The sequence below is a fragment of the Brachionichthys hirsutus genome, chromosome 7 (genome assembly GCF_040956055.1).
Source record: "Brachionichthys hirsutus isolate HB-005 chromosome 7, CSIRO-AGI_Bhir_v1, whole genome shotgun sequence".
Classification (NCBI taxonomy): domain Eukaryota; kingdom Metazoa; phylum Chordata; class Actinopteri; order Lophiiformes; family Brachionichthyidae; genus Brachionichthys; species Brachionichthys hirsutus.
Genome location: NC_090903.1, coordinates 1315343 through 1328976, shown reverse-complemented (window position 1 = coordinate 1328976; position 13634 = coordinate 1315343). Strand labels below are relative to the sequence as shown.

General features: G+C 41.1%; 42 pseudogenes; all 42 read left to right on the top strand.

The window, feature by feature from the left end:
- The first annotated feature begins 114 nt into the window (after nt 1–114).
- LOC137896361 (5S ribosomal RNA) lies at nt 115–233 on the top strand (annotated as a pseudogene).
- Nucleotides 234–428: 195 nt separating this feature from the next.
- On the top strand, nt 429–547 carry LOC137897384 (5S ribosomal RNA; annotated as a pseudogene).
- A 196-nt stretch (nt 548–743) lies between these two features.
- On the top strand, nt 744–862 carry LOC137897651 (5S ribosomal RNA; annotated as a pseudogene).
- Nucleotides 863–1058: 196 nt separating this feature from the next.
- LOC137897649 (5S ribosomal RNA) lies at nt 1059–1177 on the top strand (annotated as a pseudogene).
- Nucleotides 1178–1373: 196 nt separating this feature from the next.
- LOC137897882 (5S ribosomal RNA) lies at nt 1374–1492 on the top strand (annotated as a pseudogene).
- A 195-nt stretch (nt 1493–1687) lies between these two features.
- Nucleotides 1688–1806, top strand: LOC137897048 (5S ribosomal RNA; annotated as a pseudogene).
- A 195-nt stretch (nt 1807–2001) lies between these two features.
- On the top strand, nt 2002–2120 carry LOC137897383 (5S ribosomal RNA; annotated as a pseudogene).
- Nucleotides 2121–2316: 196 nt separating this feature from the next.
- Nucleotides 2317–2435, top strand: LOC137897550 (5S ribosomal RNA; annotated as a pseudogene).
- A 196-nt stretch (nt 2436–2631) lies between these two features.
- Nucleotides 2632–2750, top strand: LOC137896381 (5S ribosomal RNA; annotated as a pseudogene).
- A 196-nt stretch (nt 2751–2946) lies between these two features.
- Nucleotides 2947–3065, top strand: LOC137896886 (5S ribosomal RNA; annotated as a pseudogene).
- Nucleotides 3066–3261: 196 nt separating this feature from the next.
- Nucleotides 3262–3380, top strand: LOC137896458 (5S ribosomal RNA; annotated as a pseudogene).
- Nucleotides 3381–3576: 196 nt separating this feature from the next.
- Nucleotides 3577–3695, top strand: LOC137896492 (5S ribosomal RNA; annotated as a pseudogene).
- A 195-nt stretch (nt 3696–3890) lies between these two features.
- LOC137897380 (5S ribosomal RNA) lies at nt 3891–4009 on the top strand (annotated as a pseudogene).
- A 196-nt stretch (nt 4010–4205) lies between these two features.
- Nucleotides 4206–4324, top strand: LOC137896425 (5S ribosomal RNA; annotated as a pseudogene).
- A 196-nt stretch (nt 4325–4520) lies between these two features.
- On the top strand, nt 4521–4639 carry LOC137896380 (5S ribosomal RNA; annotated as a pseudogene).
- A 196-nt stretch (nt 4640–4835) lies between these two features.
- On the top strand, nt 4836–4954 carry LOC137896917 (5S ribosomal RNA; annotated as a pseudogene).
- A 195-nt stretch (nt 4955–5149) lies between these two features.
- Nucleotides 5150–5268, top strand: LOC137897379 (5S ribosomal RNA; annotated as a pseudogene).
- A 196-nt stretch (nt 5269–5464) lies between these two features.
- LOC137897549 (5S ribosomal RNA) lies at nt 5465–5583 on the top strand (annotated as a pseudogene).
- Nucleotides 5584–5779: 196 nt separating this feature from the next.
- LOC137897083 (5S ribosomal RNA) lies at nt 5780–5898 on the top strand (annotated as a pseudogene).
- Nucleotides 5899–6094: 196 nt separating this feature from the next.
- LOC137896359 (5S ribosomal RNA) lies at nt 6095–6213 on the top strand (annotated as a pseudogene).
- A 195-nt stretch (nt 6214–6408) lies between these two features.
- On the top strand, nt 6409–6527 carry LOC137897328 (5S ribosomal RNA; annotated as a pseudogene).
- A 196-nt stretch (nt 6528–6723) lies between these two features.
- On the top strand, nt 6724–6842 carry LOC137896766 (5S ribosomal RNA; annotated as a pseudogene).
- Nucleotides 6843–7038: 196 nt separating this feature from the next.
- LOC137896379 (5S ribosomal RNA) lies at nt 7039–7157 on the top strand (annotated as a pseudogene).
- Nucleotides 7158–7353: 196 nt separating this feature from the next.
- LOC137897459 (5S ribosomal RNA) lies at nt 7354–7472 on the top strand (annotated as a pseudogene).
- A 196-nt stretch (nt 7473–7668) lies between these two features.
- LOC137897631 (5S ribosomal RNA) lies at nt 7669–7787 on the top strand (annotated as a pseudogene).
- Nucleotides 7788–7982: 195 nt separating this feature from the next.
- Nucleotides 7983–8101, top strand: LOC137897648 (5S ribosomal RNA; annotated as a pseudogene).
- Nucleotides 8102–8297: 196 nt separating this feature from the next.
- On the top strand, nt 8298–8416 carry LOC137897647 (5S ribosomal RNA; annotated as a pseudogene).
- Nucleotides 8417–8612: 196 nt separating this feature from the next.
- On the top strand, nt 8613–8731 carry LOC137897881 (5S ribosomal RNA; annotated as a pseudogene).
- Nucleotides 8732–8926: 195 nt separating this feature from the next.
- Nucleotides 8927–9045, top strand: LOC137897243 (5S ribosomal RNA; annotated as a pseudogene).
- Nucleotides 9046–9240: 195 nt separating this feature from the next.
- On the top strand, nt 9241–9359 carry LOC137897355 (5S ribosomal RNA; annotated as a pseudogene).
- A 196-nt stretch (nt 9360–9555) lies between these two features.
- Nucleotides 9556–9674, top strand: LOC137897548 (5S ribosomal RNA; annotated as a pseudogene).
- A 196-nt stretch (nt 9675–9870) lies between these two features.
- Nucleotides 9871–9989, top strand: LOC137896378 (5S ribosomal RNA; annotated as a pseudogene).
- A 196-nt stretch (nt 9990–10185) lies between these two features.
- Nucleotides 10186–10304, top strand: LOC137896885 (5S ribosomal RNA; annotated as a pseudogene).
- A 195-nt stretch (nt 10305–10499) lies between these two features.
- LOC137897630 (5S ribosomal RNA) lies at nt 10500–10618 on the top strand (annotated as a pseudogene).
- A 195-nt stretch (nt 10619–10813) lies between these two features.
- Nucleotides 10814–10932, top strand: LOC137897233 (5S ribosomal RNA; annotated as a pseudogene).
- A 196-nt stretch (nt 10933–11128) lies between these two features.
- On the top strand, nt 11129–11247 carry LOC137896992 (5S ribosomal RNA; annotated as a pseudogene).
- A 194-nt stretch (nt 11248–11441) lies between these two features.
- LOC137896754 (5S ribosomal RNA) lies at nt 11442–11560 on the top strand (annotated as a pseudogene).
- Nucleotides 11561–12094: 534 nt separating this feature from the next.
- Nucleotides 12095–12213, top strand: LOC137896533 (5S ribosomal RNA; annotated as a pseudogene).
- Nucleotides 12214–12408: 195 nt separating this feature from the next.
- LOC137896262 (5S ribosomal RNA) lies at nt 12409–12527 on the top strand (annotated as a pseudogene).
- Nucleotides 12528–12723: 196 nt separating this feature from the next.
- Nucleotides 12724–12842, top strand: LOC137897842 (5S ribosomal RNA; annotated as a pseudogene).
- A 195-nt stretch (nt 12843–13037) lies between these two features.
- Nucleotides 13038–13156, top strand: LOC137897694 (5S ribosomal RNA; annotated as a pseudogene).
- A 195-nt stretch (nt 13157–13351) lies between these two features.
- On the top strand, nt 13352–13470 carry LOC137896912 (5S ribosomal RNA; annotated as a pseudogene).
- Nucleotides 13471–13634: the final 164 nt, after the last annotated feature.

Below are 13634 nucleotides of genomic sequence, written 5' to 3'. Positions count from 1 at the left end.
TGATTGTAGAAAAATGTGTTTTAGTTGTCTGGTTAAAGAAAGTTGCCTTTGTTGCTGAAGTTGTTTAAAATTGTGACAAATCTATATATACTATGTTTTCTATACCGTACTCCAGCTCACGGCCATACCTGCCTGGGAGTGCCCAATCTCATCAGATCTTGGAAGCCAAGCAGGCATGGGCCTGGTTAGTACATGTGCGGGAGACTCACTTGGGATACCAGGTGCTGTGAGCTTTTAAATTGGTCAGAATTTTGAATTTAAAGAAAAAAATCTTCCTGGGATGAATGCAATCATGGAATTCAGGACTTGACGACTGATTGTAGAAAAATGTGTTTTAGTTGTCTGGTTAAAGAAAGTTGCCTTTGTTGCTGAAGTTGTTTAAAATTGTGACAAATCTATATATACTATGTTTTCTATACTGTACTCCAGCTCACGGCCATACCTGCCTGGGAGTGCCCAATGTCATCAGATCTTGGAAGCCAAGCAGGCACGGGCCTGGTTAGTACATGTGCAGGAGACTCGCTTGGAATACCAGATGCTGTGAGTTTTCAAATTGGTCAGAATTTTGAATTGACAGAAACAAAATCTACCTGGGATGAATGCGATCATGGAATTCAGGACTTGACGACTGATTGTAGAAAAATGTGTTTTAGTTGTCTGGTTAAAGAAAGTTGCATTTGTTGCTGAAGTTGTTTAAAATTGTGACAAATCTATATATACTATGTTTTCTATGACGTGCTCTAGCTCACGGCCATACCTGCCTGGGAGTGCCCAATCTCGTCAGATCTTGGAAGCCAAGCAGGCGCGGGCCTGGTTAGTACATGCGCAGGAGACTCACTTGGAATACCAGGTGCTGTGAGCTTTTAAATTGGTCAGAATTTTGAATTGACAGAAAAAAAATCTACCTGGGATGAATGCGATCATGGAATTCAGGACTTGACGGCTGATTGTAGAAAAATGTGTTTTAGTTGTCTGGTTAAAGAAAGTTGCCTTTGTTGCTGAAGTTGTTTAAAATTGTGACAAATCTATATATACTATGTTTTCTATACTGTACTCCAGCTCACGGCCATACCTGCCTGGGAGTGCCCAATCTCGTCAGATCTTGGAAGCCAAGCAGGCGCGGGCCTGGTTAGTACATGCGCAGGAGACTCACTTGGAATACCAGGTGCTGTGAGCTTTTAAATTGGTCAGAATTTTGAATTGACAGAAAAAAAATCTACCTGGGATGAATGCGATCATGGAATTCAGGACTTGACGGCTGATTGTAGAAAAATGTGTTTTAGTTGTCTGGTTAAAGAAAGTTGCCTTTGTTGCTGAAGTTGTTTAAAATTGTGACAAATCTATATATACTATGTTTTCTATACCGTACTCCAGCTCACGGCCATACCTGCCTGGGAGTGCCCAATCTCATCAGATCTTGGAAGCCAAGCAGGCATGGGCCTGGTTAGTACATGTGCAGGAGACTCACTTGGGATACCAGGTGCTGTGAGCTTTTAAATTGGTCAGAATTTTGAATTTAAAGAAAAAAATCTTCCTGGGATGAATGCAATCATGGAATTCAGGACTTGACGACTGATTGTAGAAAAATGTGTTTTAGTTGTCTGGTTAAAGAAAGTTGCCTTTGTTGCTGAAGTTGTTTAAAATTGTGACAAATCTATATATACTATGTTTTCTATACTGTACTCCAGCTCACGGCCATACCTGCCTGGGAGTGCCCAATGTCATCAGATCTTGGAAGCCAAGCAGGCACGGGCCTGGTTAGTACATGTGTGGGAGACTCACTTGAAATACCAGGTGCTGTGAGCTTTTAAATTGGTCAGAATTTTGAATTTAAAGAAAAAAATCTTCCTGGGATGAATGCAATCATGGAATTCAGGACTTGACGACTGATTGTAGAAAAATGTGTTTTAGTTGTCTGGTTAAAGAAAGTTGCCTTTGTTGCTGAAGTTGTTTAAAATTGTGACAAATCTATATATACTATGTTTTCTATACTGTACTCCAGCTCACGGCCATACCTGCCTGGGAGTGCCCAATGTCATCAGATCTTGGAAGCCAAGCAGGCACGGGCCTGGTTAGTACATGTGCAGGAGACTCGCTTGGAATACCAGATGCTGTGAGTTTTCAAATTGGTCAGAATTTTGAATTGACAGAAAAAAAATCTACCTGGGATGAATGCGATCATGGAATTCAGGACTTGACGACTGATTGTAGAAAAATGTGTTTTAGTTGTCTGGTTAAAGAAAGTTGCCTTTGTTGCTGAAGTTGTTTAAAATTGTGACAAATCTATATATACTATGTTTTCTATGACGTGCTCTAGCTCACGGCCATACCTGCCTGGGAGTGCCCAATCCCATCAGATCTTGGAAGCCAAGCAGGCATGGGCCTGGTTAGTACATGTGCAGGAGACTCACTTGGGATACCAGGTGCTGTGAGCTTTTAAATTGGTCAGAATTTTGGATTTAAAGAAAAAAAATCTACCTGGGATGAATGCGATCATGGAATTCAAGACTTGACGACTGATTGTATAAAAATGTGTTGTCGTTGTCTGGTTAAAGAAAGTTGCCTTTGTTGCTGAAGTTGTTTAAAATTGTGACAAATCTATATATACTATGTTTTCTATACTGTACTCCAGCTCACGGCCATACCTGCCTGGGAGTGCCCAAACTCGTCAGATCTTGGAAGCCAAGCAGGCACGGGCCTGGTTAGTACATGCGCAGGAGACTCACTTGGAATACCAGGTGCTGTGAGCTTTCAAATTGGTCAGAATTTTGAATTGACAGAAAAAAAATCTACCTGGGATGAATGCGATCATGGAATTCAGGACTTGACGACTGATTGTAGAAAAATGTGTTTTAGTTGTCTGGTTAAAGAAAGTTGCCTTTGTTGCTGAAGTTGTTTAAAATTGTGACAAATCTATATATACTATGTTTTCTATGACGTGCTCTGGCTCACGGCCATGCCTGCCTGGGAGTGCCCAATCTCATCAGATCTTGGAAGCCGAGCAGGCATGGGCCTGGTTAGTACATGTGCGGGAGACTCACTTGGAATACCAGGTGCTGTGAGCTTTTAAATTGGTCAGAATTTTGGATTTAAAGAAAAAAAATCTACCTGCGATGAATGCGATCATGGAATTCAAGACTTGACGACTGATTGTATAAAAATGTGTTGTCGTTGTCTGGTTAAAGAAAGTTGCCTTTGTTGCTGAAGTTGTTTAAAATTGTGACAAATCTATATATACTATGTTTTCTATACTGTACTCCAGCTCACAGCCATACCTGCCTGGGAGTGCCCAAACTCGTCAGATCTTGGAAGCCAAGCAGGCACGGGCCTGGTTAGTACATGCGCAGGAGACTCACTTGGAATACCAGGTGCTGTGAGCTTTTAAATTGGTCAGAATTTTGAATTGACAGAAAAAAAATCTACCTGGGATGAATGCGATCATGGAATTCAGGACTTGACGGCTGATTGTAGAAAAATGTGTTTTAGTTGTCTGGTTAAAGAAAGTTGCCTTTGTTGCTGAAGTTGTTTAAAATTGTGACAAATCTATATATACTATGTTTTCTATACCGTACTCCAGCTCACGGCCATACCTGCCTGGGAGTGCCCAATCTCATCAGATCTTGGAAGCCAAGCAGGCATGGGCCTGGTTAGTACATGTGCGGGAGACTCACTTGGAATACCAGGTGCTGTGAGCTTTTAAATTGGTCAGAATTTTGAATTTAAAGAAAAAAATCTTCCTGGGATGAATGCAATCATGGAATTCAGGACTTGACGACTGATTGTAGAAAAATGTGTTTTAGTTGTCTGGTTAAAGAAAGTTGCCTTTGTTGCTGAAGTTGTTTAAAATTGTGACAAATCTATATATACTATGTTTTCTATACTGTACTCCAGCTCACGGCCATACCTGCCTGGGAGTGCCCAATGTCATCAGATCTTGGAAGCCAAGCAGGCACGGGCCTGGTTAGTACATGTGCAGGAGACTCGCTTGGAATACCAGATGCTGTGAGTTTTCAAATTGGTCAGAATTTTGAATTGACAGAAAAAAAATCTACCTGGGATGAATGCGATCATGGAATTCAGGACTTGACGACTGATTGTAGAAAAATGTGTTTTAGTTGTCTGGTTAAAGAAAGTTGCCTTTGTTGCTGAAGTTGTTTAAAATTGTGACAAATCTATATATACTATGTTTTCTATGACGTGCTCTAGCTCACGGCCATACCTGCCTGGGAGTGCCCAATCCCATCAGGTCTTGGAAGCCAAGCAGGCATGGGCCTGGTTAGTACATGTGCAGGAGACTCACTTGGGATACCAGGTGCTGTGAGCTTTTAAATTGGTCAGAATTTTGGATTTAAAGAAAAAAAATCTACCTGGGATGAATGCGATCATGGAATTCAAGACTTGACGACTGATTGTATAAAAATGTGTTGTCGTTGTCTGGTTAAAGAAAGTTGCCTTTGTTGCTGAAGTTGTTTAAAATTGTGACAAATCTATATATACTATGTTTTCTATACTGTACTCCAGCTCACGGCCATACCTGCCTGGGAGTGCCCAAACTCGTCAGATCTTGGAAGCCAAGCAGGCACGGGCCTGGTTAGTACATGCGCAGGAGACTCACTTGGAATACCAGGTGCTGTGAGCTTTTAAATTGGTCAGAATTTTGAATTGACAGAAAAAAAATCTACCTGGGATGAATGCGATCATGGAATTCAGGACTTGACGGCTGATTGTAGAAAAATGTGTTTTAGTTGTCTGGTTAAAGAAAGTTGCCTTTGTTGCTGAAGTTGTTTAAAATTGTGACAAATCTATATATACTATGTTTTCTATACCGTACTCCAGCTCACGGCCATACCTGCCTGGGAGTGCCCAATCTCATCAGATTTTGGAAGCCAAGCAGGCATGGGCCTGGTTAGTACATGTGCGGGAGACTCACTTGGGATACCAGGTGCTGTGAGCTTTTAAATTGGTCAGAATTTTGAATTTAAAGAAAAAAATCTTCCTGGGATGAATGCAATCATGGAATTCAGGACTTGACGACTGATTGTAGAAAAATGTGTTTTAGTTGTCTGGTTAAAGAAAGTTGCCTTTGTTGCTGAAGTTGTTTAAAATTGTGACAAATCTATATATACTATGTTTTCTATACTGTACTCCAGCTCACGGCCATACCTGCCTGGGAGTGCCCAATGTCATCAGATCTTGGAAGCCAAGCAGGCACGGGCCTGGTTAGTACATGTGCAGGAGACTCGCTTGGAATACCAGATGCTGTGAGTTTTCAAATTGGTCAGAATTTTGAATTGACAGAAAAAAAATCTACCTGGGATGAATGCGATCATGGAATTCAGGACTTGACGACTGATTGTAGAAAAATGTGTTTTAGTTGTCTGGTTAAAGAAAGTTGCCTTTGTTGCTGAAGTTGTTTAAAATTGTGACAAATCTATATATACTATGTTTTCTATGACGTGCTCTAGCTCACGGCCATACCTGCCTGGGAGTGCCCAATCCCATCAGATCTTGGAAGCCAAGCAGGCATGGGCCTGGTTAGTACATGTGCAGGAGACTCACTTGGGATACCAGGTGCTGTGAGCTTTTAAATTGGTCAGAATTTTGGATTTAAAGAAAAAAAATCTACCTGGGATGAATGCGATCATGGAATTCAAGACTTGACGACTGATTGTATAAAAATGTGTTGTCGTTGTCTGGTTAAAGAAAGTTGCCTTTGTTGCTGAAGTTGTTTAAAATTGTGACAAATCTATATATACTATGTTTTCTATACTGTACTCCAGCTCACGGCCATACCTACCTGGGAGTGCCCAAACTCGTCAGATCTTGGAAGCCAAGCAGGCACGGGCCTGGTTAGTACATGCGCAGGAGACTCACTTGGAATACCAGGTGCTGTGAGCTTTTAAATTGGTCAGAATTTTGAATTGACAGAAAAAAAATCTACCTGGGATGAATGCGATCATGGAATTCAGGACTTGACGGCTGATTGTAGAAAAATGTGTTTTAGTTGTCTGGTTAAAGAAAGTTGCCTTTGTTGCTGAAGTTGTTTAAAATTGTGACAAATCTATATATACTATGTTTTCTATACCGTACTCCAGCTCACGGCCATACCTGCCTGGGAGTGCCCAATCTCATCAGATCTTGGAAGCCAAGCAGGCATGGGCCTGGTTAGTACATGTGCGGGAGACTCACTTGGGATACCAGGTGCTGTGAGCTTTTAAATTGGTCAGAATTTTGAATTTAAAGAAAAAAATCTTCCTGGGATGAATGCAATCATGGAATTCAGGACTTGACGACTGATTGTAGAAAAATGTGTTTTAGTTGTCTGGTTAAAGAAAGTTGCCTTTGTTGCTGAAGTTGTTTAAAATTGTGACAAATCTATATATACTATGTTTTCTATACTGTACTCCAGCTCACGGCCATACCTGCCTGGGAGTGCCCAATGTCATCAGATCTTGGAAGCCAAGCAGGCATGGGCCTGGTTAGTACATGTGCAGGAGACTCGCTTGGAATACCAGATGCTGTGAGTTTTCAAATTGGTCAGAATTTTGAATTGACAGAAACAAAATCTACCTGGGATGAATGCGATCATGGAATTCAGGACTTGACGACTGATTGTAGAAAAATGTGTTTTAGTTGTCTGGTTAAAGAAAGTTGCATTTGTTGCTGAAGTTGTTTAAAATTGTGACAAATCTATATATACTATGTTTTCTATGACGTGCTCTAGCTCACGGCCATACCTGCCTGGGAGTGCCCAATCCCATCAGATCTTGGAAGCCGAGCAGGCATGGGCCTGGTTAGTACATGTGCAGGAGACTCACTTGGGATACCAGGTGCTGTGAGCTTTTAAATTGGTCAGAATTTTGGATTTAAAGAAAAAAAATCTACCTGGGATGAATGCGATCATGGAATTCAAGACTTGACGACTGATTGTATAAAAATGTGTTGTCGTTGTCTGGTTAAAGAAAGTTGCCTTTGTTGCTGAAGTTGTTTAAAATTGTGACAAATCTATATATACTATGTTTTCTATACTGTACTCCAGCTCACGGCCATACCTGCCTGGGAGTGCCCAAACTCGTCAGATCTTGGAAGCCAAGCAGGCACGGGCCTGGTTAGTACATGCGCAGGAGACTCACTTGGAATACCAGGTGCTGTGAGCTTTTAAATTGGTCAGAATTTTGAATTGACAGAAAAAAAATCTACCTGGGATGAATGCGATCATGGAATTCAGGACTTGACGACTGATTGTATAAAAATGTGTTGTCGTTGTCTGGTTAAAGAAAGTTGCCTTTGTTGCTGAAGTTGTTTAAAATTGTGACAAATCTATATATACTATGTTTTCTATACTGTACTCCAGCTCATGGCCATACCTGCCTGGGAGTGCCCAATGTCATCAGATCTTGGAAGCCAAGCAGGCACGGGCCTGGTTAGTACATGTGCAGGAGACTCGCTTGGAATACCAGATGCTGTGAGTTTTCAAATTGGTCAGAATTTTGAATTGACAGAAAAAAAATCTACCTGGGATGAATGCGATCATGGAATTCAGGACTTGACGACTGATTGTAGAAAAATGTGTTTTAGTTGTCTGGTTAAAGAAAGTTGCCTTTGTTGCTGAAGTTGTTTAAAATTGTGACAAATCTATATATACTATGTTTTCTATACCATACTCCAGCTCACGGCCATACCCGCCTGAGAGTGCCCAATCTCGTCAGATCTTGGAAGCCAAGCAGGCACGGGCCTGGTTAGTACATGTGCAGGAGACTCACTTGGAATACCAGGTGCTGTGAGCTTTTAAATTGGTCAGAATTTTGAATTAAAAGAAAAAAATCTTCCTGGGATGAATGCGATCATGGAATTCAGGACTTGACAACTGATTGTAGAAAAATGTGTTTTAGTTGTCTGGTTAAAGAAAGTTGCCTTTGTTGCTGAAGTTGTTTAAAATTGTGACAAATCTATATATACTATGTTTTCTATACTGTACTCCAGCTCACGGCCATACCTGCCTGGGAGTGCCCAATCTCGTCAGATCTTGGAAGCCAAGCAGGCGCGGGCCTGGTTAGTACATGCGCAGGAGACTCACTTGGAATACCAGGTGCTGTGAGCTTTTAAATTGGTCAGAATTTTGAATTGACAGAAAAAAAATCTACCTGGGATGAATGCGATCATGGAATTCAGGACTTGACGGCTGATTGTAGAAAAATGTGTTTTAGTTGTCTGGTTAAAGAAAGTTGCCTTTGTTGCTGAAGTTGTTTAAAATTGTGACAAATCTATATATACTATGTTTTCTATACTGTACTCCAGCTCACGGCCATACCTGCCTGGGAGTGCCCAATCTCGTCAGATCTTGGAAGCCAAGCAGGCGCGGGCCTGGTTAGTACATGCGCAGGAGACTCACTTGGAATACCAGGTGCTGTGAGCTTTTAAATTGGTCAGAATTTTGAATTGACAGAAAAAAAATCTACCTGGGATGAATGCGATCATGGAATTCAGGACTTGACGGCTGATTGTAGAAAAATGTGTTTTAGTTGTCTGGTTAAAGAAAGTTGCCTTTGTTGCTGAAGTTGTTTAAAATTGTGACAAATCTATATATACTATGTTTTCTATACCGTACTCCAGCTCACGGCCATACCTGCCTGGGAGTGCCCAATCTCATCAGATCTTGGAAGCCAAGCAGGCATGGGCCTGGTTAGTACATGTGCAGGAGACTCACTTGGGATACCAGGTGCTGTGAGCTTTTAAATTGGTCAGAATTTTGAATTTAAAGAAAAAAATCTTCCTGGGATGAATGCAATCATGGAATTCAGGACTTGACGACTGATTGTAGAAAAATGTGTTTTAGTTGTCTGGTTAAAGAAAGTTGCCTTTGTTGCTGAAGTTGTTTAAAATTGTGACAAATCTATATATACTATGTTTTCTATACTGTACTCCAGCTCACGGCCATACCTGCCTGGGAGTGCCCAATGTCATCAGATCTTGGAAGCCAAGCAGGCACGGGCCTGGTTAGTACATGTGCGGGAGACTCACTTGAAATACCAGGTGCTGTGAGCTTTTAAATTGGTCAGAATTTTGAATTTAAAGAAAAAAATCTTCCTGGGATGAATGCAATCATGGAATTCAGGACTTGACGACTGATTGTAGAAAAATGTGTTTTAGTTGTCTGGTTAAAGAAAGTTGCCTTTGTTGCTGAAGTTGTTTAAAATTGTGACAAATCTATATATACTATGTTTTCTATACTGTACTCCAGCTCACGGCCATACCTGCCTGGGAGTGCCCAATGTCATCAGATCTTGGAAGCCAAGCAGGCACGGGCCTGGTTAGTACATGTGCAGGAGACTTGCTTGGAATACCAGATGCTGTGAGTTTTCAAATTGGTCAGAATTTTGAATTGACAGAAAAAAAATCTACCTGGGATGAATGCGATCATGGAATTCAGGACTTGTCGACTGATTGTAGAAAAATGTGTTTTAGTTGTCTGGTTAAAGAAAGTTGCCTTTGTTGCTGAAGTTGTTTAAAATTGTGACAAATCTATATATACTATGTTTTCTATGACGTGCTCTAGCTCACGGCCATACCTGCCTGGGAGTGCCCAATCCCATCAGATCTTGGAAGCCAAGCAGGCATGGGCCTGGTTAGTACATGTGCAGGAGACTCACTTGGGATACCAGGTGCTGTGAGCTTTTAAATTGGTCAGAATTTTGGATTTAAAGAAAAAAAATCTACCTGGGATGAATGCGATCATGGAATTCAAGACTTGACGACTGATTGTATAAAAATGTGTTGTCGTTGTCTGGTTAAAGAAAGTTGCCTTTGTTGCTGAAGTTGTTTAAAATTGTGACAAATCTATATATACTATGTTTTCTATACTGTACTCCAGCTCACGGCCATACCTGCCTGGGAGTGCCCAAACTCGTCAGATCTTGGAAGCCAAGCAGGCACGGGCCTGGTTAGTACATGCGCAGGAGACTCACTTGGAATACCAGGTGCTGTGAGCTTTCAAATTGGTCAGAATTTTGAATTGACAGAAAAAAAATCTACCTGGGATGAATGCGATCATGGAATTCAGGACTTGACGACTGATTGTAGAAAAATGTGTTTTAGTTGTCTGGTTAAAGAAAGTTGCCTTTGTTGCTGAAGTTGTTTAAAATTGTGACAAATCTATATATACTATGTTTTCTATGACGTGCTCTGGCTCACGGCCATGCCTGCCTGGGAGTGCCCAATCTCATCAGATCTTGGAAGCCGAGCAGGCATGGGCCTGGTTAGTACATGTGCGGGAGACTCACTTGGAATACCAGGTGCTGTGAGCTTTTAAATTGGTCAGAATTTTGAATTTAAAGAAAAAAATCTTCCTGGGATGAATGCAATCATGGAATTCAGGACTTGACGACTGATTGTAGAAAAATGTGTTTTAGTTGTCTGGTTAAAGAAAGTTGCCTTTGTTGCTGAAGTTGTTTAAAATTGTGACAAATCTATATATACTATGTTTTCTATACCGTACTCCAGCTCACGGCCATACCCGCCTGAGAGTGCCCAATCTCGTCAGATCTTGGAAGCCAAGCAGGCACGGGCCTGGTTAGTACATGTGCAGGAGACTCACTTGGAATACCAGGTGCTGTGAGCTTTTAAATTGGTCAGAATTTTGAATTTAAAGAAAAAAATCTTCCTGGGATGAATGCGATCATGGAATTCAGGACTTGACAACTGATTGTAGAAAAATGTGTTTTAGTTGTCTGGTTAAAGAAAGTTGCCTTTGTTGCTGAAGTTGTTTAAAATTGTGACAAATCTATATATACTATGTTTTCTATACTGTACTCCAGCTCACGGCCATACCTGCCTGGGAGTGCCCAATCTCGTCAGATCTTGGAAGCCAGGCAGCCGCGGGCCTGGTTAGTACGTGCGCAGGAGACTCACTTGGAATACCAGGTGCTGTGAGCTTTTAAATTGGTCAGAATTTTGAATTGACAGAAAAAAAATCTACCTGGGATGAATGCGATCATGGAATTCAGGACTTGACGACTGATTGTAGAAAAATGTGTTTTAGTTGTCTGGTTAAAGAAAGTTGCCTTTGTTGCTGAAGTTGTTTAAAATTGTGACAAATCTATATATACTATGTTTTCTATGCTGTACTCCAGCTCAAGGCCATACCTGCCTGGGAGTGCCCAATCTCATCAGATCTTGGAAGCCAAGCAGGCATGGGCCTGGTTGGTACATGTGCGGGAGACTCACTTGGAATACCAGGTGCTGTGAGCTTTTAAATTGGTCAGAATTTTGAATTTAAAGAAAAAAATCTTCCTGGGTTGAATGCAATCATGGAATTCAGGACTTGACGACTGATTGTAGAAAAATGTGTTTTAGTTGTCTGGTTAAAGAAAGTTGCCTTTGTTGCTGAAGTTGTTTAAAATTGTGACAAATCTATATATACTATGTTTCTATACTGTACTCCGGCTCACGGCCACACCTGCCTGGGAGTGCCCAATCTCATCAGATCTTGGAAGCCAAGTAGGCACGGGCCTGGTTAGTACATGTGCGGGAGACTCACTTGGAATACCAGGTGCTGTGAGCTTTTAAATTGGTCAGAATTTTGAATTTAAAGAAAAAAATCTTCCTGGAATGAATGCAATCATGGAATTCAGGACTTGACGACTGATTGTAGAAAAATGTGTTTTAGTTGTCTGGTTAAAGAAAGTTGCCTTTGTTGCTGAAGTTGTTTAAAATTGTGACAAATCTATATATACTATGTTTTCTATACCGTACTCCAGCTCACGGCCATACCCGCCTGAGAGTGCCCAATCTCGCCAGATCTTGGAAGCCAAGCAGGCACGGGCCTGGTTAGTACATGTGCAGGAGACTCACTTGGAATACCAGGTGCTGGACTCACTTGGAATACCAGGTGCTGTGAGCTTTTAAATTGGTCAGAATTTTGAATTTAAAGAAAAAAATCTTCCTGGGATGAATGCAATCATGGAATTCAGGACTTGACGACTGATTGTAGAAAAATGTGTTTTAGTTGTCTGGTTAAAGAAAGTTGCCTTTGTTGCTGAAGTTGTTTAAAATTGTGACAAATCTATATATACTATGTTTTCTATACCGTACTCCAGCTCACGGCCATACCCGTCTGAGAGTGCCCAATCTCGCCAGATCTTGGAAGCCAAGCAGGCACGGGCCTGGTTAGTACATGTGCAGGAGACTCACTTTGAATACCAGGTGCTGTGAGCTTTTAAATTGGTCAGAATTTTGAATTTAAAGAAAAAAATCTTCCTGGGATGAATGCGATCATGGAATTCAGGACTTGACGACTGATTGTAGAAAAATGTGTTTTAGGTGTCTGGTTAAAGAAAGTTGCCTTTGTTGCTGAAGTTGTTTAAAATTGTGACAAATCTATATATACTATGTTTTCTATACTGTACTCCAGCTCACGGCCATACCTGCCTGGGAGTGCCCAATCTCATCAGATCTTGGAAGCCAAGCAGGCATGGGCCTGGTTAGTGCATGTGCAGGAGACTCACTTGGAATACCAGGTGCTGTGAGCTTTTAAATTGGTCAGAATTTTGAATTTAAAGAAAAAAAATCTACCTGGGATGAATGTGATCATGGAATTCAGGACTTGACGACTGATTGTATAAAAATGTGTTGTACTTGTCTTGTTAAAGAAAGTTGCCTTTGTTGCTGAAGTTGTTTAAAATTGTGACAAATCTATATATACTATGTTTTCTATGATGTGCTCTAGCTCACGGCCATACCTGCCTGGGAGTGCCCAATCTCATCAGATCTTGGAAGCCAAGCAGGCACGGGCCTGGTTAGTACATGTGCAGGAGACTCACTTGGAATACCAGGTGCTGTGAGCTTTTAAATTGGTCAGAATTTTGAATTTAAAGGAAAAAATCTTCCTGGGATGAATGCGATCATGGAATTCAGGACTTGACAACTGATTGTAGAAAAATGTGTTTTAGTTGTCTGGTTAAAGAAAGTTGCCTTTGTTGCTGAAGTTGTTTAAAATTGTGACAAATCTATATATACTATGTTTTCTATACTGTACTCCAGCTCACGGCCATACCTGCCTGGGAGTGCCCAATCTCATCAGATCTTGGAAGCCAAGCGGGCACGGGCCTGGTTAGTACATGTGCGGGAGACTCACTTGGAATACCAGGTGCTGTGAGCTTTTAAATTGGTCAGAATTTTGAATTTAAAGAAAAAAATCTACCTGTGATGAATGCGATCATGGAATTCAGGACTTGACGACTGATTGTAGAAAAATGTGTTTTAGTTGTCTGGTTAAAGAAAGTTGCCTTTGTTGCTGAAGTTGTTTAAAATTGTGACAAATCTATATATACTATGTTTTCTATACTGTGCTCCGGCTCACGGCCATACCTGCCTGGGAGTGCCCAATCTCATCAGATCTTGGAAGCCAAGCAGGCATGGGCCTGGTTAGTACATGCGCAGGAGACTCACTTGGAATACCAGGTGCTGTGAGCTTTTAAATTGGTCAGAATTTTGAATTGACAGAAAAAAAATCTACCTGGGATGAATGCGATCATGGAATTCAGGACTTGACGACTAATTGTATAAAAATGTGTTGTCGTTGTCTGGTTAAAGAAAGTTGCCTTTGTTGCTGAAGTTGTTTAAAATTGTGACAAATC